At 58.7% G+C, this 23,923-nt stretch overlaps 1 pseudogene; it reads left to right on the top strand.

The window, feature by feature from the left end:
- Nucleotides 1–8,494: 8,494 nt before the first annotated feature.
- The window catches only part of LOC144774158 (NXPE family member 1-like), a 115,333-nt pseudogene continuing 99,904 nt past the window's right edge, over nt 8,495–23,923 (top strand).

Raw genomic sequence — 23,923 nt, 5'->3', positions numbered from 1 at the left:
TGCTCCGGTGATTCAGTTCCTTGTTGTGAAGAGGGAGCCGCGACAGCGTCAGCAGGGCTCAGCGATTCAAGATGAGTTCTTTCTCAGGGTCAGCCGCGATCAGATCAGCAGGCTTCAGGTCCAAGATACAACTGCCCGCTAGTTGTCGGGCGGGCCCAGATATAGTTCAGCGGCCCTTTGATGTCCGGACCCTCGCAGGCGGAGGTCTCAAGCCCTGGGGGCTGGTCGTTGGCGAGGTCCGGCGGTGGGGTCTTTGATCCTTTGAGAAATGGGTCCGGGAATTCCCAGACACCCAGCAGGTCTGGAGCCAGCCCTCGGGGAGGCCAAAAGGTGCGATCGAAACTGGGCCCCAGGGGAGGGCCAGGGTGTGACAGATACCAGACTCTCAGGGGAGGCCAAAGGGGCCATCGAAACTGCCGGGCTTATCACCCTCGGGGAGCCCTTTACCCCCCCCAGCCGGGATTGGCGCGCCTTCGGAGTCTGGGTTTCGCTGGGGCCGGGGTCACGCTGGGCCCAGGGAGACAGGGATCTCGGGAAGGGAAAATGGCTGTCGGGCCTTGTGGGGCATTCAGGGTTAGGCGCTCGGAGCCGGGAGCGGGATGGGGACACGCGGGCCCGGTCGTGGATTATGGGCGTTCGGGCTTATCGGGGGTGAGACGACCAGGCTTCGGGGTGCAGGCTACTCTTACGGGGATGCTGCGCAGGGGCTCAGGGTGCAGGCCTACGCTCGCAGGGGGTGGAGGGACAGACGCGCACCACGCCACGCGGCCGGGTCCAACACTGTGGCTCTGACTGGACTGTGGCTCTGGCTGGGCTGTGGCTCTGGCTGGACTGTGGCTCTGGCTGGACTGTGGCTTTGGCTGGGCTATGGCTCTGGTTGTGGCTCTGGCTGGACTGTGGCTCTGACTGTGGCTCTGGCTGTGGCTCTGGCCGTGGCTCTGACTGTGGCTCTTGCTGGACTGTGGCTCTGACCGGGCTGTGGCTCTGGCTGGACTGTGGCTCTGGCTGGACTGTGGCTTTGGCTGGGCTGTGGCTCTGGTTGTGGCTCTGGCTGGACTGTGGCTCTGACTGTGGCTCTTGCTGGACTGTGGCTCTGGTTGTGGCTCTGGCTGGACTGTGGCTCTGGCTGTGGCTCTGGCTGGACTGTGGCTCTGGCTGGGCTGGGGCTCTGGCTGGACTGTGGCTCTGGCTGGACTGTGGCTCTGACCGGGCTGTGGCTCTGGCTGGACTGTGGCTCTGGCTGGACTGTGGCTCTGGCTGGGCTGTGGCTCTGGTTGTGGCTCTGGCTGGACTGTGGCTCTGACTGTGGCTCTTGCTGGACTGTGGCTCTGGTTGTGGCCCTGGCTGGACTGTGGCTCTGGCTGTGGCTCTGGCTGTGGCTCTGGCTGGACTGTGGCTCTGGCTGGGCTGTGGCTCTGGCTGGACTGTGGCTCTGGCTGGACTGTGGCTCTGACTGGACTGTGGCTCTGACTGTGGCTCTGGCTGTGGCTGTGGCTGGACTGTGACTCTGACTGTGGCTCTGGCTGTGGCTGTGGCTGGACTGTGACTCTGGCTGGGCTGTGGTCCTGGTTGGACTGTGGCTCTGGCTGTGGCTCTGGCTGGGCTGTGGCTCTGGCTGGACTGTGGCTCTGGCTGGGCTGTGGCTCTGGCGGGGCTGTGGCTCTGGCTGTGGCTCTGGCTGTGGCTCTGGCTGGACTGTGGCTCTGGCTGGACTGTGGCTCTGGCTGGACTGTGACTCTGGCTGGACTGTGGCTCTGACTGGACTGTGGCTCTGGCTGGACTGTGGCTCTGGCTGTGGCTCTGGCTGTGGCTCTGGCTGGGCTGTGGCTGGACTGTGGCTCTGGCTGGACTGTGGCTCTGGCTGTGGCTCTGGCTGGGCTGTGGCTCTGGCTGGACTGTGGCTCTGGCTGGGCTGTGGCTCTGGCTGTGGCTCTGGCTGGACTGTGGCTCTGGCTGTGGCTCTGGCTGTGGCTCTGGCTGGGCTGTGGCTCTGGCTGGACTGTGGCTCTGGCTGTGGCTCTGGCTGGACTGTGGCTCTGGCTGTGGCTCTGGCTGGACTGTGGCTCTGGCTGGACTGTGGCTCTGGCTGGACTGTGGCTCTGGCTGTGGCTCTGGCTGGGCTGTGGCTCTGGCTGGACTGTGGCTCTGGCTGGACTGTGGCTCGGGCTGTGGTTCTTGCAGGACTGTGGCTGGACTGTGGCTGTGGCTCTGGTAGGACTGTGACTCTGGCTGGACTGTGGCTCTGACTGGACTGTGGCTCTGGCTGGACTGTGGCTCTGGCTGTGGCTCTGGCTGGGCTGTGGCTCTGGCTGGACTGTGGCTCTGGCTGGGCTGTGGCTCTGGCTGGACTGTGGCTCTGGCTGGACTGTGGCTCTGGCTGTGGCTCTGGCTGGGCTGTGGCTCTGGCTGTGGCTCTGGCTGTGGCTCTGGCTGTGGCTCTGGCTGGACTGTGGCTCTGGCTGGACTGTGGCTCTGGCTGTGGCTCTGGCTGGACTGTGGCTCTGGCTGGACTGTGGCTCTGGCTGTGGCTCTGGCTGGACTGTGGCTCTGGCTGTGGCTCTGGCTGGACTGTGGCTCTGGCTGTGGCTCTGGCTGTGGCTCTGGCTGGACTGTGGCTCTGGCTGGGCTGTGGCTCTGGCTGTGGCTCTGGCTCTGGCTGTGGCTCTGGCTGTGGCTCTGGCTGGACTGTGGCTCTGGCTGGACTGTGGCTCTGGCTGGACTGTGGCTCTGGCTGGACTGTGGCTCTGGCTGTGACTCTGGCTGGACTGTGGCTCTGGCTGTGGCTCTGGCTGGACTGTGGCTCTGGCTGTGGCTCTGGCTGGACTGTGGCTCTGGCTGTGGCTCTGGCTGTGGCTCTGGCTGGACTGTGGCTCTGGCTGGGCTGTGGCTCTGGCTGGGCTGTGGCTCTGGCTGTGGCTCTGACTGTGGCTCTGGCTGTGGCTCTGGCTGGACTGTGGCTCTGGCTCTGGCTGGGCTGTGGCTCTGGCTGGACTGTGGCTCTGGCTGGGCTGTGGCTCTGGCTGTGGCTCTGGCTGTGGCTCTGACTGTGGCTCTGGCTGTGGCTCTGGCTGTACTGTGGCTCTGGCTGTGGCTCTGGCTGGACTGTGGCTCTGGCTGGACTGTGGCTCTGGCTGTGACTCTGGCTGGACTGTGGCTCTGACTGTGGCTCTGGCTGTGGCTCTGGCTGTGGCTCAGGCTGGGCTGTGGCTCTGGCTGGACTGTGGCTCTGGCTGGACTGTGGCTCTGGTTGTGGCTCTGGCTGTGGCTCTGGCTGTGGCTCTGGCTGGGCTGTGGCTCTGGCTGGGTTGTGGCTCTGGCTGGGCTGTGGCTCTGGCTGGACTGTGGCTCTGGTTGTGGCTCTGGCTGTGGCTCTGGCTGTGGCTCTGGCTGGACTGTGGCTCTGGCTGGACTGTGGCTCTGACTGTGGCTTTGGCTGTGGCTCTGGCTGTGGTTCTGGCTGTGGTTCTGGCTTGACTGTGGCTCTGGCTGGACTGTGGCTGGACTGTGGCTCTGGCTGTGGCTGTGGCTCTGGCTCTGGCTGGCTGTGGCTCTGGCTGGACTGTGGCTCTGGCTCTGGCTGGGCTGTGGCTCTGGCTGGACTGTGGCTCTGGCTGGGCTGTGGCTCTGGCTGTGGCTCTGGCTGTGGCTCTGACTGTGGCTCTGGCTGTGGCTCTGGCTGTACTGTGGCTCTGGCTGTGGCTCTGGCTGGACTGTGGCTCTGGCTGGACTGTGGCTCTGGCTGTGACTCTGGCTGGACTGTGGCTCTGACTGTGGCTCTGGCTGTGGCTCTGGCTGTGGCTCAGGCTGGGCTGTGGCTCTGGCTGGACTGTGGCTCTGGCTGGACTGTGGCTCTGGTTGTGGCTCTGGCTGTGGCTCTGGCTGTGGCTCTGGCTGGGCTGTGGCTCTGGCTGGGTTGTGGCTCTGGCTGGGCTGTGGCTCTGGCTGGACTGTGGCTCTGGTTGTGGCTCTGGCTGTGGCTCTGGCTGTGGCTCTGGCTGGACTGTGGCTCTGGCTGGACTGTGGCTCTGACTGTGGCTTTGGCTGTGGCTCTGGCTGTGGTTCTGGCTGTGGTTCTGGCTTGACTGTGGCTCTGGCTGGACTGTGGCTGGACTGTGGCTCTGGCTGTGGCTGTGGCTGGACTGTGGCTCTGGCTGTGGCTCTGGCTGTGGCTCTGGCTCTGGTTGTGGCTCCGGCTGTGGTTCTTGCTGGGCTGTGGCTCTGGCTCTGGCTCTGGTTGTGGCTCTGGCTGGACTGTGGCTCTGGTTGTGGCTCTGGCTGTGGCTCTGGCTGGACTGTGGCTCTGGCTGGGCTGTGGCTCTGGCTGGACTGTGGCTCTGGCTGTGGCTCTGGCTGGACTGTGGCTCTGGCTGTGGCTCTGGCTGTGGCTCTTGCTGGACAGTGGCTCTGGCTGGGCTGTGGCTCTGGCTGGGCTGTGGCTCTGGCTGTGGCTCTGACTGTGGCTCTGGCTGTGGCTCTGGCTGGACTGTGGCTCTGGCTCTGGCTGGGCTGTGGCTCTGGCTGGACTGTGGCTCTGGCTGGGCTGTGGCTCTGGCTGTGGCTCTGGCTGTGGCTCTGGCTGTGGCTCTGACTGTGGCTCTGGCTGTGGCTCTGGCTGTACTGTGGCTCTGGCTGTGGCTCTGGCTGGACTGTGGCTCTGGCTGGACTGTGGCTCTGGCTGTGACTCTGGCTGGACTGTGGCTCTGACTGTGGCTCTGGCTGTGGCTCTGGCTGTGGCTCTGGCTGGACTGTGACTCTGGCTGGACTGTGGCTCTGGCTGTGACTCAGGCTGGGCTGTGGCTCTGGCTGGACTGTGGCTCTGGCTGGACTGTGGCTCTGGTTGTGGCTCTGGCTGTGGCTCTGGCTGTGGCTCTGGCTGGGCTGTGGCTCTGGCTGGGTTGTGGCTCTGGCTGGGCTGTGGCTCTGGCTGGACTGTGGCTCTGGTTGTGGCTCTGGCTGTGGCTCTGGCTGTGGCTCTGGCTGGACTGTGGCTCTGGCTGGACTGTGGCTCTGACTGTGGCTTTGGCTGTGGCTCTGGCTGTGGTTCTGGCTGTGGTTCTGGCTTGACTGTGGCTCTGGCTGGACTGTGGCTGGACTGTGGCTCTGGCTGTGGCTGTGGCTGGACTGTGGCTCTGGCTGTGGCTCTGGCTGTGGCTCTGGCTCTGGTTGTGGCTCCGGCTGTGGTTCTTGCTGGGCTGTGGCTCTGGCTCTGGCTCTGGTTGTGGCTCTGGCTGGACTGTGGCTCTGGTTGTGGCTCTGGCTGTGGCTCTGGCTGGACTGTGGCTCTGGCTGGGCTGTGGCTCTGGCTGGACTGTGGCTCTGGCTGTGGCTCTGGCTGGACTGTGGCTCTGGCTGTGGCTCTGGCTGTGGCTCTGGCTGGACTGTGGCTCTGGCTGGGCTGTGGCTCTGGCTGGGCTGTGGCTCTGGCTGTGGCTCTGACTGTGGCTCTGGCTGTGGCTCTGGCTGGACTGTGGCTCTGGCTCTGGCTGGGCTGTGGCTCTGGCTGGACTGTGGCTCTGGCTGGGCTGTGGCTCTGGCTGTGGCTCTGGCTGTGGCTCTGGCTGTGGCTCTGACTGTGGCTCTGGCTGTGGCTCTGGCTGTACTGTGGCTCTGGCTGTGGCTCTGGCTGGACTGTGGCTCTGGCTGGACTGTGGCTCTGGCTGTGACTCTGGCTGGACTGTGGCTCTGACTGTGGCTCTGGCTGTGGCTCTGGCTGTGGCTCTGGCTGGACTGTGACTCTGGCTGGACTGTGGCTCTGGCTGTGACTCAGGCTGGGCTGTGGCTCTGGCTGGACTGTGGCTCTGGCTGGACTGTGGCTCTGGTTGTGGCTCTGGCTGTGGCTCTGGCTGTGGCTCTGGCTGGGCTGTGGCTCTGGCTGGGTTGTGGCTCTGGCTGGGCTGTGGCTCTGGCTGGACTGTGGCTCTGGTTGTGGCTCTGGCTGTGGCTCTGGCTGTGGCTCTGGCTGGACTGTGGCTCTGGCTGGACTGTGGCTCTGACTGTGGCTTTGGCTGTGGCTCTGGCTGTGGTTCTGGCTGTGGTTCTGGCTTGACTGTGGCTCTGGCTGGACTGTGGCTGGACTGTGGCTCTGGCTGTGGCTGTGGCTGGACTGTGGCTCTGGCTGTGGCTCTGGCTGTGGCTCTGGCTCTGGTTGTGGCTCCGGCTGTGGTTCTTGCTGGGCTGTGGCTCTGGCTCTGGCTCTGGTTGTGGCTCTGGCTGGACTGTGGCTCTGGTTGTGGCTCTGGCTGTGGCTCTGGCTGGACTGTGGCTCTGGCTGGGCTGTGGCTCTGGCTGGACTGTGGCTCTGGCTGTGGCTCTGGCTGGACTGTGGCTCTGGCTGTGGCTCTGGCTGTGGCTCTGGCTGGACTGTGGCTCTGGCTGGGCTGTGGCTCTGGCTGGGCTGTGGCTCTGGCTGTGGCTCTGACTGTGGCTCTGGCTGTGGCTCTGGCTGGACTGTGGCTCTGGCTCTGGCTGGGCTGTGGCTCTGGCTGGACTGTGGCTCTGGCTGGGCTGTGGCTCTGGCTGTGGCTCTGGCTGTGGCTCTGGCTGTGGCTCTGACTGTGGCTCTGGCTGTGGCTCTGGCTGTACTGTGGCTCTGGCTGTGGCTCTGGCTGGACTGTGGCTCTGGCTGGACTGTGGCTCTGGCTGTGACTCTGGCTGGACTGTGGCTCTGACTGTGGCTCTGGCTGTGGCTCTGGCTGTGGCTCTGGCTGGACTGTGACTCTGGCTGGACTGTGGCTCTGGCTGTGACTCAGGCTGGGCTGTGGCTCTGGCTGGACTGTGGCTCTGGCTGGACTGTGGCTCTGGTTGTGGCTCTGGCTGTGGCTCTGGCTGTGGCTCTGGCTGGGCTGTGGCTCTGGCTGGGTTGTGGCTCTGGCTGGGCTGTGGCTCTGGCTGGACTGTGGCTCTGGTTGTGGCTCTGGCTGTGGCTCTGGCTGTGGCTCTGGCTGGACTGTGGCTCTGGCTGGACTGTGGCTCTGACTGTGGCTTTGGCTGTGGCTCTGGCTGTGGTTCTGGCTGTGGTTCTGGCTTGACTGTGGCTCTGGCTGGACTGTGGCTGGACTGTGGCTCTGGCTGTGGCTGTGGCTGGACTGTGGCTCTGGCTGTGGCTCTGGCTGTGGCTCTGGCTCTGGTTGTGGCTCCGGCTGTGGTTCTTGCTGGGCTGTGGCTCTGGCTCTGGCTCTGGTTGTGGCTCTGGCTGGACTGTGGCTCTGGTTGTGGCTCTAGCTTGACTCCAGCTCTGACTCTGGCTCTGGCTCTAGCTTGACTCCAGCTCTGGCTCTGGCTCGGCTCTGGCTCTAGCTTCGCTCCACCTCTGGCTCTGGCTCTAGCTTGACTCTAGCTCTGGCTCTGGCTCTGGCTCGGCTCTGGCTCTGGCTCTGGCTCTAGCTTGACTCCAGCTCTAGCTTCGCTCCACCTCTAGCTCTGGCTCTAGCATGACTCTAGCTCTGGCTCTGGCTCTGGCTCGGCTCTGGCTACGGGTCTGACTCAGTTCTGGTTGGTTCCGAGTAGGCTCTGACTCAACTTACAGAATAAAGTTTCTTTTTTGCTCAATCTAACATTTAGTCAACTTTAATTCAACAATTTTCAGCCCAGCCTTAAAGAATCCAGTGAATCCAAAACAGTGAGAAGCTGAGGCAGGCATTTTAGCTCTTTTGTAAGATACGTTTTTCCCAGGATCAGTTTTCCCAGTATCAGTTTTCATATGATCACTTTTCCCGGGATCAGTTTTCGGAGGATCAGTTTTCCTGGGATAATTTTTACCGGGATCAGTTTTCCCGGGATCAGTTTTCCCAGGATCAGTTTTCCCAGGATCAGTTTTCCTAGGATCAGTTTTCCCAGGATCAGTTTTCCCAGGATCAGTTTTCCCAGGATCAGTTTTCCTAGGATCAGTTTTCCCAGGATCAGTTTTCCCGGGATCAGTTTTCCCAGGATCAGTTTTCCTAGGATCAGTTTTCCCAGGATCAGTTTTCCCAGGATCAGTTTTCCCAGGATCAGTTTTCCTAGGATCAGTTTTCCCAGGATCAGTTTTCCTAGGATCAGTTTTCCCAGGATCAGTTTTCCTAGGATCAGTTTTCCCAGGATCAGTTTTCCTAGGATCAGTTTTCCCAAGATCAGTTTTCCCAGGATCAGTTTTCCTAGGATATTACTGATCCTGGACATGTCTTTGTAAACTTCTCTGAAGGACACGCCTCATCTCCGCTCTCATGTAGAGTCCAGATGGGGGGGCTTCCTCTGCCCCATCCAGTGAAGTGCCCGTTGTTTCATCAGCGCAGACCCACACACGGTTCCCAGTATGAATCTCGGCCTTTGGACTCCCATCCGATGGTCAGTCACCATCACATGTGTATCACTGGAAGCCTTGAAGATGCGATTTACCCAGATAGCCATGACTTTGGTCAAGTGTTGAAGCCAGGATTGGAGCCGGGTCTCTGGGACCGAAGTGGGACTTTTACTAAGAGTTTGTCTTATGTTCCGCAGGGATCCAAGATCTTCGAAAATGAAGCATCAACTGCGCCTCTTCGCGGTGCTTTCTGGGATGGCCCTGCTGAGTTGTGGTGTTCTGCACAGGTTCCTGAAGGTAAGTGGTGGTGACCACCTGATGGGTGTTGTGGACTCGGACTTTGGCTGAGGGTTTAGCCCTGGAGAAGGTACTAAGCAATTTTGAGACAAAACTGGATTGAGTATGAGAGCCACAGTGAGGTCAGCTGATGCCTGGGAGAGCACAGCGCCACCTGACCAATGTATGGAGCACGCATGCTCCCACGCGTCATGCCTGTTCTACAGTAGGACTATAAGCGTACATTGCACAAGGGTCAGAGACACACATTGAGGTGTGTGGATTGTCCCATGCAAATGAGGGAAGGACTGTGCCCCTGTGCCCATGCCGTATTACAGACATGGGCACAGAGGCAAACATGCCTTCTGGAAGGTGCACTGAGAGTGGGCCATGAAAAGATAGTGCACTTTCATTGCACCTTTTAATTGCAGCCCTCCAAAGGGCAGAAAGGGGGTCATCATCCCCCTGTGGGCGGGCGCAGTCACTCCCTGAGAAACTTGCAGCAGCTTTTAAATAGCTGCTCCATATTTCTCTAGAATGTGCTGACCTGGGGGCAGCGCAAGTTCACAGCTGCCCTGAGGACATCACATTCTTCCTGATGGCGAGCACTTTCCAAGTTTGCAGCTGGCGCACCTGCTTTAAGGTGCGCCGTGGCGCAAATGTGGAAAGTGCGCCCTATCTGAAATATGGGCCCAGGGGGCTCATTTATGGGGTGTTGGCGCAGGGCAGCACACCAATTGTCCTTGCTGCACGACCTTAAATCAAAGTGCAAGGGCAGAAATGCACCGTATTTATCCAATGAAGTGCATTCCTGTCCTTCCCCCTGCGCTGGTGCCGTCTTGGCAGCCTCGCTCCGGCACATGGTGCAAGGGTGCCGGTGTTGTTGGCAGGATTGTTTTTGTGCAGGAAGAGACATTTGGGGGGCGTTTCCCTCTTTCCTTGTGTGCTGCAGAACACCGCACACATGGAAAGAAGAATAAACAGTGATAAATGAAGTTATTTCTCCTTGTTACGCCTCACCCGGGAGGTGTAAGGTTTTGGGGCATCCCCAGGTTTATATGGTCTTGTAGATCTGGGGAGCCGTCAAAATCCATGGGTGTGGCGTGGAAACACCAACCTCGATGCCTCCTACATGCAGAGTAAAGCAGCGGTTTGCGCTCCTTTGCCTCACTCCATATCTACGAGACCACTCAACGTCATGCAGGGGGGCTTTGCGTGGCCTCATAGATATGATTTATAGATTTGCTCTCCTGGAGCGTCACAAAAAGGGACACTACGGCTGCGTAAGGGTGGCATAAATATACCGCCAGGTGTCCTCGTCTCCAGTGTGGAATCTCTAAGCCCCTCTTCATGAGTATCGAAGCTCTAATGCCCCTCCCCCAGAGGATTGAGGCTCCAATGCTCCTCCCCCAGAGGATTGAGGCACCCATACCCTGCACTGCACCTGCGGACCCTGGCACCCATACCCTGCACTGCACCCATGGACCCTGGCACCCATACCCTGCACTGCACCCATGGACCCTGGCACCCTTACCCTGCACTGCACCCATGGACCCTGGCACCCATACCCTGCACTGCACCCGTGGACCCTGGCACCCATACCCTGCACTGCACCCGTGGACCCTGGCACCCTTACCCTGCACTGCACCCATGGACCCTGGCACCCTTACCCTGCACTGCACCCATGGACCCTGGCACCCATACCCTGCACTGCACCCGTGGACCCTCGCACCCATACCCTGCACTGCACCCATGGACCCTGGCACCCATACCCTGCACTGCACCCGTGGACCCTGGCACCCATACCCTGCACTGCACCCATGGACCCTGGCACCCATACCCTGCACTGCACCTGCGGACCCTGGCACCCATACCCTGCACTGCACCCATGGACCCTGGCACCCATACCCTGCACTGCACCCATGGACCCTGGCACCCATACCCTGCACTGCACCCATAGACCCTGGCACCCATACCCTGCACTGCACCCGTGGACCCTGGCACCCATACCCTACACTGCACCCATGGACCCTGGCACCCATACCCTGCACTGCACCTGCGGACCCTGGCACCCATACCCTGCACTGCACCTGCGGACCCTCGCACCCATACTCTGCACTGCACCCATGGACCCTGGCACCCATACCCTGCACTGCACCCATGGACCCTGGCACCCATACCCTGCACTGCACCCATGGACCCTGGCACCCATACCCTGCACTGCACCCATAGACCCTGGCACCCATACCCTGCACTGCACCCATAGACCCTGGCACCCATACCCTGCACTGCACCCATGGACCCTGGCACCCATACCCTGCACTGCACCCATGGACCCTGGCACCCATACCCTGCCCTGCACCCATAGACCCTGGCACCCATACCCTGCACTGCACCTGCGGACCCTGGCACCCATACCCTGCACTGCACCCATGGACCCTGGCACCCATACCCTGCACTGCACCCATGGACCCTGGCACCCTTACCCTGCACTGCACCCATGGACCCTGGCACCCATACCCTGCACTGCACCCGTGGACCCTGGCACCCATACCCTGCACTGCACCCGTGGACCCTGGCACCCATACCCTGCACTGCACCCATGGAGCCTGGCATCCATACCCTGCACTGCACCTGCGGACCCTGGCACCCATACCCTGCACTGCACCTGCGGACCCTCGCACCCATACTCTGCACTGCACCCATGGACCCTGGCACCCATACCCTGCACTGCACCCATGGACCCTGGCACCCATACCCTGCACTGCACCCATGGACCCTGGCACCCATACCCTGCACTGCACCCATGGACCCTGGCACCCATAGCCTGCACTGTACCCATGGACCCTGGCACCCATACCCTGCACTGCACCCATAGACCCTGGCACCCATACCCTGCACTGCACCCGTGGACCCTGGCACCCATACCCTGCACTGCACCCGTGGACCCTGGCACCCATACCCTGCACTGCACCCATAGACCCTGGCACCCATACCCTGCACTGCACCCGTGGACCCTCGCACCCATACCCTGCACTGCACCCATGAACCCTGGCACCCATACCCTGCACTGCACCCGTGGACCCTGGCACCCATACCCTGCACTGCACCCATGGACCCTGTCACCCATACCCTGCACTGCACCTGCGGACCCTGGCACCCATACCCTGCACTGCACCCATGGACCCTGGCACCCATACCCTGCACTGCACCCATGGACCCTGGCACCCATACCCTGCACTGCACCCATAGACCCTGGCACCCATACCCTGCACTGCACCCGTGGACCCTGGCACCCATACCCTGCACTGCACCCATGGACCCTGGCACCCATACCCTGCACTGCACCCGCGGACCCTGGCACCCATACCCTGCACTGCACCTGCGGACCCTCGCACCCATACTCTGCACTGCACCCATGGACCCTGGCACCCATACCCTGCACTGCACCCATGGACCCTGGCACCCATACCCTGCACTGCACCCATGGACCCTGGCACCCATACCCTGCACTGCACCCATAGACCCTGGCACCCATACCCTGCACTGCACCTGCGGACCCTGGCACCCATACCCTGCACTGCACCCATGGACCCTGGCACCCATACCCTGCACTGCACCCATGGACCCTGGCACCCTTACCCTGCACTGCACCCATGGACCCTGGCACCCATACCCTGCACTGCACCCGTGGACCCTGGCACCCTTACCCTGCACTGCACCCATGGACCCTGGCACCCATACCCTGCACTGCACCCGTGGACCCTCGCACCCATACCCTGCACTGCACCCATGGACCCTGGCACCCATACCCTGCACTGCACCCGTGGACCCTGGCACCCATACCCTGCACTGCACCCATGGACCCTGGCACCCATACCCTGCACTGCACCTGCGGACCCTGGCACCCATACCCTGCACTGCACCCATAGACCCTGGCACCCATACCCTGCACTGCACCCGTGGACCCTGGCACCCATACCCTGCACTGCACCCATGGACCCTGGCACCCATACCCTGCACTGCACCCGTGGACCCTGGCACCCATACCCTGCACTGCACCCATGGACCCTGGCACCCATACCCTGCACTGCACCCATGGACACTGGCACCCATACCCTGCACTGCACCTGCGGACCCTGGCACCCATACCCTGCACTGCACCTGCGGACCCTCGCACCCATACTCTGCACTGCACCCATGGACCCTGGCACCCATACCCTGCACTGCACCCATGGACCCTGGCACCCATACCCTGCACTGCACCCATGGACCCTGGCACCCATACCCTGCACTGCACCCATAGACCCTGGCACCCATACCCTGCACTGCACCTGCGGACCCTGGCACCCATACCCAGCACTGCACCCATGGACCCTGGCACCCATACCCTGCACTGCACCCATGGACCCTGGCACCCTTACCCTGCACTGCACCCATGGACCCTGGCACCCATACCCTGCACTGCACCCGTGGACCCTGGCACCCTTACCCTGCACTGCACCCATGGACCCTGGCACCCTTACCCTGCACTGCACCCATGGACCCTGGCACCCATACCCTGCACTGCACCCGTGGACCCTCGCACCCATACCCTGCACTGCACCCATGGATCCTGGCACCCATACCCTGCACTGCACCCGTGGACCCTGGCACCCATACCCTGCACTGCACCCATGGACCCTGGCACCCATACCCTGCACTGCACCTGCGGACCCTGGCACCCATACCCTGCACTGCACCCATAGACCCTGGCACCCATACCCTGCACTGCACCCATGGACCCTGGCACCCATACCCTGCACTGCACCCATAGACCCTGGCACCCATACCCTGCACTGCACCCGTGGACCCTGGCACCCATACCCTGCACTGCACCCATGGACCCTGGCACCCATACCCTGCACTGCACCCGTGGACCCTGGCACCCATACCCTGCACTGCACCCGTGGACCCTGGCACCCATACCCTGCACTGCACCCATGGACCCTGGCACCCATACCCTGCACTGCACCCATGGACCCTGGCACCCATACCCTGCACTGCACCTGAGGACCCTGGCACCCATACCCTGCACTGCACCCGTGGACCCTGGCACCCATACCCTGCACTGCACCTGCGGACCCTCGCACCCATACTCTGCACTGCACCCATGGACCCTGGCACCCATACCCTGTACTGCACCTGGGGACCCTGGCACCCATACCCTGTACTGCACCTGGGGACCCTGGCACCCATACCCTGCACTGCACCTGCGGAACCTGGCACCCATACCCTGCACTGCACCTGCGGACCCTGGCACCCATACCCTGCACTGCACCCATGGACCCTGGCACCCATACCCAGCACTGCACCCGTGGACCCTGGCACCCATACCCTGCACTGCACCCATGGACCCTGGCACCCATACCCTGCACTGCACCTGCGGACCCTGGCACCCATACCCTGCACTGCACCCATGGACCCTGGCACCCATACCCAGCACTGCACCCATGGACCCTGGCACCCATACCCTGCACTGCACCCATGGACCCTGGCACCCATACCCTGCACTGCACCCATGGACCCTGGCACCCATACCCAGCACTGCACCCGTGGACCCTGGCACCCATACCCAGCACTGCACCCGTGGACCCTGGCACCCATACCCTGCACTGCACCCGTGGACCCTGGCACCCATACCCTGCACTGCACCCGTGGACCCTGGCACCCATACCCTGCACTGCACCCGTGGACCCTGGCACCCATACCCTGCACTGCACCTGTGGACCCTGGCACCCATACTCTGCACCTGGGGACCCTGGCACCCATACCCTGCACTGCACCTGGGGACCCTGGCACCCATACTCTGCACCTGGGGACCCTGGCACCCATACTCTGCACTGCACCCATGGACCCTGGCACCCATACCCAGCACTGCACCCATGGACCCTGGCACCCATACCCTGCACTGCACCTGCGGACCCTGGCACCCATACCCTGCACTGCACCCATGGACCCTGGCACCCATACCCTGCACTGCACCTGCGGACCCTGGCACCCATACCCTGCACTGCACCCATGGACCCTGGCACCCATACCCTGCACTGCACCCATGGACCCTGGCACCCATACCCTGCACTGCACCTGCGGACCCTGGCACCCATACCCTGCACTGCACCCGTGGACCCTGGCACCCATACCCTGCACTGCACCTGCGGACCCTCGCACCCATACTCTGCACTGCACCCATGGACCCTGGCACCCATACCCTGTACTGCACCTGGGGACCCTGGCACCCATACCCTGTACTGCACCTGGGGACCCTGGCACCCATACCCTGCACTGCACCTGCGGACCCTGGCACCCATACCCTGCACTGCACCTGCGGACCCTGGCACCCATACCCAGCACTGCACCCGTGGACCCTGGCACCCATACCCTGCACTGCACCCATGGACCCTGGCACCCATACCCTGCACTGCACCCGTGGACCCTGGCACCCATACCCAGCACTGCACCCGTGGACCCTGGCACCCATACCCTGCACTGCACCCGTGGACCCTGGCACCCATACCCTGCACTGCACCCATGGACCCTGGCACCTATACCCTGCACTGCACCCGTGGACCCTGGCACCCATACCCTGCACTGCACCTGTGGACCCTGGCACCCATACCCTGCACTGCACCTGTGGACCCTGGCACCCATACTCTGCACCTGGGGACCCTGGCACCCATACCCTGCACTGCACCCGTGGACCCTGGCACCCATACCCTGCACTGCACCTGGGGACCCTGGCACCCATACTCTGCACCTGGGGACCCTGGCACCCATACCCTGCACTGCACCCGTGGACCCTGGCACCCATACCCTGCACTGCACCTGGGGACCCTGGCAGCCATACTCTGCACCTGGGGACCCTGGCACCCATACTCTGCACTGCACCCATGGACCCTGGCACCCATACCCAGCACTGCACCCATGGACCCTGGCACCCATACCCTGCACTGCACCCGTGGACCCTGGCACCCATACCCTGCACTGCACCCGTGGACCCTGGCACCCATACCCTGCACTGCACCCGTGGACCCTGGCACCCATACCCTGCACTGCACCCATGGACCCTGGCACCCATACCCTGCACTGCACCCATGGACCCTGGCACCCTTAACCTCAGCCCATGGACCTGCCATTCTTCTGGGAGATCTTCTTCGATACTTGCCAGAGGAGAGCCCCCGAGTTTGATAAGAGAGAACCTTTGTAGGCTTCAGCCCTAGACTCAATGTTTGTAAAGAAATTTACCAAAAGAGCGTCCGAGCGCCTAATTTGAGAAACTCTTTCCAAATAAAGTAGTGCCAGTCTTAAATGCAACCTATTTCAGCCTTTTTAATCCTTCAAGGAAAGATTGGTAAAAAATCTGTACTTTGTTTTTGTAAGTTGGATGTGAATGGAACTTCATGGGAAATGTAAAGACCCAACCTTCTGTCTGGAGAAACTCTCAGATCTGGAAAGAGCTCCCGTCTCCTCGATTATTCTGCTGGAGTTATTGCAACTTAAAAAAAAACGCTTTAATTATTAAATAGTTCAGCTTCTCTGACTCTAGAAGTTCAAAAGGAGGATATAAAAAAAATATCTACAACAAAAATCACTTCAGGACGCCTTCTCCTACATCACGGCAAAGATCTGGAACGAGCTCCTTATCAACATCAGACGCTCCCACACCCTGCACACCTTGAGGAAGAGCCTCAAGACCTGGAACGAGCTCCCGGTCAGCATCAGACGCTCCCCCACTCTGCACACCTTCAGGAAGAGCCTCAAGACCTGGAACGAGCTCCCAGTCACCATCAGACGCTCCCCCACTCTGCACACCTTCAGGAAGAGCCTCAAGACCTGGAACGAGATCCCAGTCACCATGAGACGCTCCCCCTCTCTGTACACCTTCAGAAAGAGCCTCAAGACCTGGAACGAGCCCCCAGGTACCATCAGACACTCCCCCACGCTGCACACCTTCAGGAAGAGCCTAAAGACCTGTAACAAGCTCCCAGTCAACATCAGACGCTCCCCCACTCTGCACACCTTCAGGAAGAGCCTCAAGACCGGGAACGAGCTCCCAGTCAACATCAGACGCTCCCCCACTCTAGACACCTTCGGGAAGAGCCTCAAGACCTGGAACGAGCTCCCAGTCAACATCAGATGCTCCCCCACCCTGTACACCTTCAGGAAGAGTCTCAAGACCTGGAACAAGCTCCCAGTCACCATCAGACGCTCCCCCACTCTGTACACCTTCAGGAAGAGCCTCAAGAACTGGAACGAGCTCCCAGTCAACATCAGACGCTCCCCCACTCTGCACACCTTCAGGAAGAGCCTCAAGACCTGGAACGAGCTCCCAGTCAGCATCAGACGCTCCCCCACTCTGTACACCTTCAGGAAGAGCCTCAAGACCTGGAACAAGCTCCCAGTCAACATCAGACGCTCCCCCACTCTGCACACCCTTCAGGGAGAGCCTCAAGACCTGGAACGAGCTCCCAATCAACATCAGACGCTCCCCCACTCTGCACCCCTTCAGGGAGAGCCTCAAGACCTGGAACGAGCTCCCAGTCAGCATTAGACGCTCCCCCACTCTGCACACCTTCAGGAAGAGCCTCAAGACCTGGAACGAGCTCCCAGTCAACATCAGACGCTCCCCCACTCTGTACACCTTCAGGAAGAGCCTCAAGACCTGGAACGAGCTCCCAGTCAACATCAGATGCTCTCCCACTCTGCACACCTTCAGGAAAAGCCTCAAGACCTGGAACAAGCTCCCAGTCAGTATCAGACGCTCCCCCACTCTGCACACCTTCAGGAAGAGCCTCAAGACCTGGAACGCGCTCCCAGTCAGTATCAGACGCTCCCCCACTCTGCACACCTTCAGGAAGAGCCTCAAGACCTGGAACGAGCTCCCAGTCAGTATCAGACGCTCCCCCACTCTGCACCCCTTCAGGAAGAGCCTCAAGACCTGGATCAAGCTCCCAGTCACCATCAGACGCTCCCCCACTCTAGACACCTTCAGGATGAGCCTCAAGACCTGGAACGAGCTCCCAGTCAACATCAGACGCTCCCCCACCCTGCACACCTTCAGAAAGAGCCTCAAGACCTGGAACGAGCTCCCAGTTAACATCAGACGCTCCCCCACTCTGCACGCATTCAGGAGGAGCCTCAAGACCTGGAACGAGCTCCCAGTCAACATCAGACGCTCCCCCCCTCTGCGCACCTTCAGGAAGAGCCTCAAGACCTGGAACGAGCTCCCAGTCACCATCAGACGCTCCCCCCACTTTGCACCCCTTCAGGAAGAGCCTCAAGACCTGGAACGAGCTCCCAGTCAACATCAGACGCTCCCCCACTCTGCACACCTTCAGGAAGAGCCTCAAGACCTGGAACGAGCTCCCAGTCAACATCAGACGGTCCCCCACTCTGCATACCTTCAAGAAGAGCCTCAAGACCTGGAACGAGCTCCCAGTCAACATCAGACGCTCCCCCACTCTGCACACCTTCAGGAAGAGCCTCAAGACCTGGAACGAGCTCCCAGTCATCAGACGCTCCCCCACTCTGCACACCTTCAGGAAGAGCCTCAAGACCTGGAACGAGCTCCCAGTCAACATCAGACGCTCCCCACTCTGCACACCTTCTGGAAGAGCCTCAAGACCTGGAACGAGCTCCCATCCACCATCAGACGCTCCCCACTCTGCACACCTTCAGGAAGAGCCTCAAGACCTGGAACGAGCTCCCATCCACCATCAGACGCTCCCCACTCTGCACACCTTCAGGAGGAGCCTCAAGACCTGGAACGAGCTCCCAGTCAACATCAGATGCTCCTGCACTCTGCACCCCTTCAGGAAGAGCCTCAAGACCTGGAACGAGCTCCCAGTCAACATCAGACGCTCCCCACTCTGCACACCTTCAGGAAGAGCCTCCAGACCTGGCTCTTTGACTGAATGGGAGCTGCATTCCACCGCCCAGCCCCTTGAGACCCTCACGGGTGAGTCGAGCGCTTCACAATTCCCTGATTGATTGATTGCTAATGCCTCAATGTCGAAGTCATCAAATGGAGGCGAAGAAGGGCCATTGAGACATCTGAGGATGGACTGGAGGGAGAACAGGAGCAAACATCCCTCATCTATCCTCATCTTCACTATCACAGGACACCAGGTCGAGCGGGTCCTCACAGGAGCAGTCAGGAATAGAGATGCTCTCTCTGTCCTCACCCTGATGAAGTATTCCGATATCAAGTGCAACAGGGGAAAGGCACTCAAGGTTCCCCGTGGCCGAGGGCAAGAAAGAGCACCTACAGTCCAGGCCTCCTCCGCCCTGGTTCTCGGACAAAACTGAGGAAGAAGAGAGTTGTTCTGACCTGGGACCTCCCACTACCCGTAACTCTGTAAATACCAGGAGGTTGAACTGGTAATCCTGGGATGACGTACGCACCCTTCCAGGTTGAGCTGATCTGAAGTTCCTTGAATAGGAACAGCTGCCCGTCTCAGCATCTGTTTTTCCGCCCAATGAAAAATGTGGCCTGCACATTCCATCTTGAACTTTGTTGTTGTTCCACTGCTTGTTCAGATAGGTCTTCACAGACGTGTCGCCCGTCATTATGGGCACCGATTTGTCCTTTAGCAATGGCGAGAATTTAAGGAGGGCTCATTGTACTGCTTCCGTTTTGCTCCCCTTGGATTAGCTCTTCTCCCCAGAGATGTCCGCTCCGTTGAACAGAGATTGTCCATCCAGGCTCCGCGACCAATCTCGCACCTTCTTTGGTTATTATTAATGAGGCGAGGGGAGCAAATTGAAAACTTTTTGCTAGATGCAACGGGTTCAACCACCACATTAAGTCCTTTTTTTGTGGTAGAAATAGTCTCTTTTCCAGATGGTTGATGGATGGAGTCCATAACCTCAGCAACTGACTGACAAATTGGTCCAAATGAAACCTTGCACATGGTGTCAGATGGATAGAAGCTGCCATGTCTCCTTGAATTTTCATCCATCCCCTGCCCGTCGGATGCTTCTGACTCGTGAAGTTGGAGAGGTTCCTGATCATCTCCTGTCTTCAGAGTGGAAGGGACACCACACCTATCTTCATTCTGAATCGTGACTAGATAAACTCCAGGGGCCCGATTTACAGAACTAACTTAAGACAAAATCCTAAACTTCCTACCATTTCGGTATTCACAGAAGGCACTTACTCATTTTGGTATTCACAGAAGTTAGGAGTCCTAACTTTAGGACCCCTAAATGCCTTCTGTGAATACCGAAAATCTTAAAGTTAGGATTTTTCTCAGTTTAGGAGTAGTAAAGTTAGGACTACTAATGTTGGAAGGGGCGCACTCAGAGGGCCAGGTTATGCTCACCCAGTCCTCCCAAGACCCACCTCTTCCACAGAACTTGCCGAGTCTTGATTGTGAGGTCCTCACCGGGGAGGACTTCGAGTCTAGGATCGTACACACTGATCTCACACCACACTATGAACAGACACCACACCGTTGGATTCTAGTAACAAGTTCTTTATATAAGCAATAAACGAAGGAAGCACTCTTATATACACAGGGGTCGAGGGACCAAAAAGTCTTGGAGGATTCGGGAAGGGGGAAGCGGGACAGTCTTTTAGTCTCTGGGTCAGTACGAGGCGTACCCTATGCACAGCTCTCAATCCTCGAGCCGGGGGATACGGGAGGATGGTCGTACTGGCTGCTTCGCCTCCGTCGAGTCGGCGCGGTCGTGATGGTGGTCTCGATGGTCCAACCGGACCAGAGTACTCCTCAAGCCGCGACGAGGTCAGCAGGGCTCGATCCGGAGAAGTTCGTGAGGAGCCGCGACAGCGTCAGCAGGGCTCGGATGGTCTTGGAAAGGTCGAGCCGCGACAGCGTCAGCAGGGCTCCGATGGTTACAGTTCAGCTTGAGTCGCGACAGCGTCAGCAGGGCTCCGATGGTTCAGTTCAGCTTGAGCCGCGACAGCGTCAGCAGGGCTCCGATGGTTACAGTTCAGCTTGAGCCGCGACAGCAGGGCTCCGAGGTTCCAGATGAGTTCGTCTTAGGGTCAGCCGCGATCAGATCAGCAGGCTTCAGGTCCAAGATACAACTGCCCGCTAGTTGTCGGGCGGGCCCAGTTATAGTCCTTTTGCTCTTTGATCTCCGGACCTTCGCAGGCGGAGGTCTCCTGCCCGGGGGGGCTGGTCGTTGGCGGGGTCCGGCGGTTGGCTCTTTGATCCCTTTGAAAGATGGGCCCGGGAATTCCCAGACGCCCAGCGGGTCTGGAGCCAGCCCTTGGGGAGGCCAGAGGGGTGATCGAAACTGGCCCATAGGGGAGGGCCAAAGGTGTGACAGATACCGGCCCCTCAGGGGAGGCTGGAGGTGCCATCGAAACTCCCTGGCTTATCTCACTCGGGGAGCCCTTTACCCCCCATCCGGGACTGGCGCGCCTTTGGAGTCTGGGTTTCGCTGGGGCCGGGGTCACGCTAGGCCCAGGGAGACAGGGATCTTGGGAAGGGAAAATGGCGTCCGGGCCTTGTGGGGCATGCATGGTTAGGCGCTCGGAGCCGGGCGTGGAGTGGGAAAGGCAGGCCTGGTCAAGGTTCTCGGGGGATCTAGGTTTACTTGGAGTAGGACGACCAGGCTCGGGGTGCAGGCTAAACTAATGGGGAGGCTGCGCAGGGGACTCGGGGTACAGGCCTACACTCACAGGGTGTGGAGGGACAGAGGCGAACCACGCCACGAGGCCGGGTCCAACACCTAACTTCTGTAAATACCAAAATGAGTAAGTGCCTTCTGTGAATACCAAAATGGTAGGAAGTTTAGGATTTTATCTTAAGTTAGTTCTGTGAATCGGGCCCTGAATCTCGTGAAGGGGTTACCTGGGATTCCTACCAATTTATAAGAAAGTCACGAGCCTGCAGTACTTCCAAAACTCTGTCTCTTTCTTCGATAAATTGATCCTATGACCAGCCACTCATTCCAGCAGGGGGAAAAAGAATTCCTTCCTTGTGAAGAATTCCCATCAAAGGACCAAACACGTTTGTGAACCATCTTGGTGCTCATTTGATTTGGAATGGAAGCGCTGCCAATTGGTAATGTTGCTCTTGTACTGAGAATAATAAATAGTTTTGGTGTCGAGAAAAATCAGAACCCGCAGGTAGGCGTCTTACAGATCTGTGGTCACCACGCAATCCTCTGGAGGCAGCACCGGAATGATTTTCTGCAAATTGTCCATGGTGACATGCATTGTCTCTATCCACTTGTTGAGACTTTTTTTTAACATAAAAGTTTATTGAAAAGAAAACAGAGTCAATGCATCAGTCTCATTTAGAATGACAAATAAAAGCAAGATATAAAACAAGTATATCGGTACATGAGTGCACAATTCGAGCTATGGGTCCATCTCTATTCATGGCTAATTCCAACTTCGGAGAGTCACATAATTCACCCCTGTATTTGTTCCAGTGTCCCCATTTCTTATCCCACTTTGCAGGGCAGCCTCTAAGTTTAAATACAGTGTTTTCGGCAAGCATACAGCGATCCATCTCCGTTGTTGAGACATTTTAACTCCAGAACTGGCTTGAGGGTTCCTGATGACTTCAGGACTAGGAAGAGAATTGAGTAAAATCCCTGACCCTTCTCGTCTTTGGACACACGAATGAGACCTCTTTCTGTAGCAATGCTTGAGTACCATCCCACCGGGCCCCGGCTTTCTGCTTCTTCTTTGGTCCACTCCTGCACCATCTTGGGGAGAATACGAAACAGATGCTCCCTCGAATACGAAGCCGATACCTCAACATCGACATACTTTTTGTCACTTTCTTATATTTTTTGTTTTCTTCGCAATGTATCCTCTGTAAAGTGCCCCGATACCCTCAGGTCAGGCTAGCGCTATATAAAACTACTAAAATAAAAATAAAATAAGGTGTAAGGATGCTTCCTGAGCTTGGAGGCTTGGATTCAAATGATATCACATTGAGATGCCGTTGATCGACACATCCGCCCTCCATTCCAGCAAGAAATACTGCAGACGACCTCCAACTGGCAGCCTTTTCCTTCCAAGATAGTCAGGACCTCTGTTGTTTCTGTTTGGAAAGTTGAGGTGTCAGATTTGTGGCCCATCTTGGTCTGGAAACGTCTTCTTCAGGAGGATCTGTTGTTATAATTCTTCTTCTTGTCGTCGTGTGACCCAGAATGACCGCTCTTTCCTTTTCAAGGCCCGGCTTGCTTTCTGTTCCTTGAAGCTCTCGTTCCTGTCTGTTCAAAGTGACTTCCACACAGTTTTTGGCCTGGAAAGGGTTTTGAAGCAAAGCCCAATACTCTGCCGCCTTCATCTTGCAGTCCCCTGACCGCACGCGTCCTCTGCTCGAAGTGAGACTCTTCTAGCCAGAGCTGAAGAGTTGATTGAGTAACAGGAGAGATACCGAGAGAAACCTTGCTTGTTGTTCCATATTCACTAATAGATCAGAACAGTCTCCTTCTACCTGCATTGCAGCTGCCAAATTCTCCAAGGGCCTCATTTATGAAACGTGACGCATCACTGCGTGAAAACAGCGATGTGTCACTTTTCACTGCGCCCTCCTTGCAACACCCATGATGCGTCATATTTACAGTATGACGCATCATTGCACAAGGAGTTACAGATACGTCAGTATTTCTGACGTATCTGTAGGCGCAAAAGTGACGCATTGCTGGAGTGTGTCACAAAAGTGACGCAACTCCAGCAATGTGTCCTTTCACATGGGGCCAGCCCCATGTTGTTAGTGCCTGCGTCAGTCTTACGCGACGCATTTGTGTCCTAGAAGTGGTGCAGTGAAATCTCAGATTTCACTGCTTCACTTCTACGACCCGTTCTTGCGTCAATACGCCCCCCCTTGCATACATTACACCTGGCGCAGGTATAATGTGGCGCAGGGGTTTACAAAGTGACGCATCTACCTAGATCCGTCACTTTGTAAATATGGCGCAACAAGGCATATTTTTTACACCACTGGTGCGTCACAAAAAGTAACGCACCAGCGGCGTAAAAGTGACGCACGGCCTCATAAATGAGGCCCCAAGTCTTTTACCGGGCTCCGAGCGGGCTAGGCCACATATGCCGACTGAACAAAAGGTGGAGGTCCCCTGCCAAAATACTAAATTGGAATCACCTTCAAATCCATTCCCGCCGGGGGTTCTCCACCCATTATTTCAAACTATTTTATTTATTTATTTTATTTTTTAAATGTATATGTAGGCACAACAGCTACCCAAAAAGGGTTTCCCGGCGCCCGTCAGAGACAGCAGAAAAAAAGAATGGAACCTACTGATTAAAAAGCCAAGTTTTAAGTGACTTACGAAAGAGTGTGAAGCTGGTCTGGGTGCGAAGAGACCAAGGAAGAGCAT

The sequence above is a fragment of the Lissotriton helveticus genome, chromosome 8 (genome assembly GCF_964261635.1).
Source record: "Lissotriton helveticus chromosome 8, aLisHel1.1, whole genome shotgun sequence".
NCBI classification, from domain to species: domain Eukaryota; kingdom Metazoa; phylum Chordata; class Amphibia; order Caudata; family Salamandridae; genus Lissotriton; species Lissotriton helveticus.
Note: the sequence above shows the minus strand (reverse complement) of the source record. Positions and strands in the feature narration are given on the sequence as shown.